The 2900-nt window shown below is 39.0% G+C and overlaps 1 long non-coding RNA gene across 1 annotated transcript; it reads left to right on the top strand.

Moving 5' to 3' along the window:
• The first annotated feature begins 355 nt into the window (after window positions 1-355).
• Window positions 356-2372, top strand: LOC107791660 (uncharacterized). Its single transcript, XR_001649303.2, has 2 exons — window positions 356-779; window positions 1898-2372. It is a non-coding gene; the product is annotated as an uncharacterized LOC107791660 (long non-coding RNA).
• Window positions 2373-2900: the final 528 nt, after the last annotated feature.

Raw genomic sequence — 2900 nt, 5'->3', positions numbered from 1 at the left:
GGAAGAGCAATACCAATTGGACCCATCCTCAATTTTCTTGTCCAAGCCCAAATTTAAATCCTCCACCCCAGCCCAATTACGCCAAACCCGCCCGGCCAACCCGTCTGCAACCCGACCCGCTCCCCAAATAATGGATTAAACCCAAATGAAACAAGCGAACGAGCCCTAAGTCCCAAACCGATGCCTACTGTTCTTCTTATCCAAAATCACTCGAACCAAGCCCTAAATTCAGTCCAAATTCGGGCGAGTGAATCCCAAATCTCACCTCACACGTTCCCCCTCTCTCCTTATCACCATTTCTAACGATTTCTAACACCAAAGATTCCCCTCTCCTCTCACTCGCTCGAATTCGAGTTTTATCGCACGATTGAAAGGCTCTGGAGACGAGATGCTGGATGAGTGTGAGGCGTTGGATTGATTTCACTCAATCCGAGCCCCATATTCATCAAGGATTGGTCTTCAAAAGAAGCCTTATCCGATTTTGTGAGGGGGAGACTCAAAAAGAATTTTCTGAAAAAAGGGTTAAAAAGCTTATTGAACTGATGGTTTTCGGGGTTGATATTCTTCTTTGAAGGGTCCTTTCAAGGTTTAAGAGAAGTATAGGTACAAATTTTTCTATTATCCTGAATCCGGATTTGAGTTTCAAGGAGATAAAAATTGAAGTTTAGGCTTGGATTTCTATGGTTGTTCTGTTGATTTGCTGCTGAACTTCGCTAGTATTCGAAGGCAAAAGGTGTATTATTAAGGCTGTAATTGTTAAAAGAAGTTCGTAACTTCAGGTTTGGTTTTCTTTCTCACATATAACTCTGGTTTTAGCTGTTCTTGAGCTATTGAATTTTTGAGTTTGCATCTCTTTGTTATTGTCATTTAAGTTTTTGTGGGATCGAATCAGTGAATTCGAGTTTAGTTTCTTATTGATTTGTGACTAGCTGAAATTTATTTTTTTTTGTGTAAAGTCTGTTGAGCTATGTCGATTTTCTTTGATGTGCTGTGGCTGAGAACTTGGTTCGCGTCTGTTTGTTTGACATTATTTGGACTTAAAACTAGAGGCTGAGGTCCAGTTGTGTGAGTTGAGCTCAACCTTGAAGTTCTGGGAATTGGAAAATAGTTTCTCGTTTCTACTTTAGTCTTGATTCATCGAGTCTTAAAGCTCGCCGCAAAGCTGCATTGGTTCGTGTTGTATTAAGTTAGACCCGTGTTGGTTTTTCTTTGTTTCTTCATGTTAAATGGTATGAGCAGTAGGATTCTCTGTTGCCTACAGGAACTTGTGAATTTGGTATGCTGCTCGACAATTCATTCTTATTGGATCATGGTCTAAAGTGGTGTTGAAGATAAATTGTTTTGCGAATTGTATATGTTCAGTTTTGCTCTGTTTTTTGCTCTTGCTCAAAAATTTATCTGCTTTGTTCCTGCTATAAGAATTCTGCTCTTTCGAGCTGCTGAAGAGGTCGATTTAAGCAGTAATTCAAGCCGATAACGTGCAGCATTTTGGACATCTGTCCAGACTGTTATCCCTACTGAAAATTTGCCCTGTTTTGCGCTGTTTGAGCAGCAGATGCGCAGTCTTTTGGGTGCAAATTTTTCACTCTTGGCTCTCATTGGTTTGGTTGCTGGATACTTTAGTATCTAATTGAGGTTTTAACTTTGACTGCTAGTTGTGCAAGATAAGTTTTCTCCAACCATTTGCCGAACAGCTTTGAGTTGTTTACCCTCACACTCTTGTATGTTCCTCACCCCAACAGATTTGCTGGTCAGCAGACAATCTAACTTAAGTGAACCTTGCTGATCAGTGTCCTTTCTCATCATTATGCTCGGGTTAATTTTTCATTAGAAGCGCTTTTGTTTGTGATGTTTTCTTTATATACTATTAAGAGTAACCTATTGTTGAATTTTCCAGCATGCCAGTTCACTTCTTTTAATTGGAGTAGGCGTACATCTGTCATTTTGATTCCATGGAATTGTGGTCTTACTTGGGAAATATTATGAAAAATGGGAATGTAATTGAAATTGTTTGTTTGTCATCTCATTGGAGCAACACTGCCATGATTAGTACTCCAAAGAAGGAAATCGAAAGTTGCTCAATACTGTCTTGTGGAGAAAACGAAATTTTGGTCAAAACTGATCACTGAAGCAACTGGGAAAATTGTGAGTCTCTAGGCCATCTCTGGCTGACTAAAAGAGATGTATTAAGATGGAGTTATTATCTGTTTTGGTCTTATAGCTTTACCTCATTTTAAGTTATTATAGTTTCAGAAGTTTTATTTATCTAGATAGAGTTGGATAACGCCTAGTGTATCACCCTAAGCATGTGTGTAATTAATAGCCTTATTGAAACATCAAATTAGTTTTAAATATGAACTTCTTTAGCTTGATTTAGTTGACGACAATCTTTAGAAATCGAGGCGCGCCATTTAGCGAATTTTTCATGGCCCTCGCAAAGTTGTAAACGCGTAGTTGCCTTAGGCGCGTTATTTTAATAATTTACCTTCCTAAACTCGGGTGCGCATTTATGTGATCCAAATCCAAATCTCAACGATGTTAAAATATGCCAAAATTACGGGTGCATTTATGTGATGTGGTTCGAGACGTGTTTTAATAACGTTGCAATTTTCTTTAAAGAATAAATAAAAGCGATTAAAGTTAAAATTGGCATATAGGTTCATAATTGTTTAAAATCAGATAATTAAGCCGAATATAACAGTTGAGCGACCGTGCTAGAACCACGGAGCTCGGGAGTGCCTAACACCTTCTCCCGGGTTAACAGAATTCCTTACCTGGATTTCTGGTTCGCGGACTGTTTGACAGAGTCAATCTTTTCCTCGATTCGGGATTGGAACCGGTGACTTGGGACACCATAAATCTCCCAAGTGGCGACTCTGAATCTTTAAATGAAATAATCC

Source organism: Nicotiana tabacum, chromosome 22, assembly GCF_000715075.1.
Source record: "Nicotiana tabacum cultivar K326 chromosome 22, ASM71507v2, whole genome shotgun sequence".
In the NCBI taxonomy this organism is placed as follows: domain Eukaryota; kingdom Viridiplantae; phylum Streptophyta; class Magnoliopsida; order Solanales; family Solanaceae; genus Nicotiana; species Nicotiana tabacum.
Note: the sequence above shows the minus strand (reverse complement) of the source record. Positions and strands in the feature narration are given on the sequence as shown.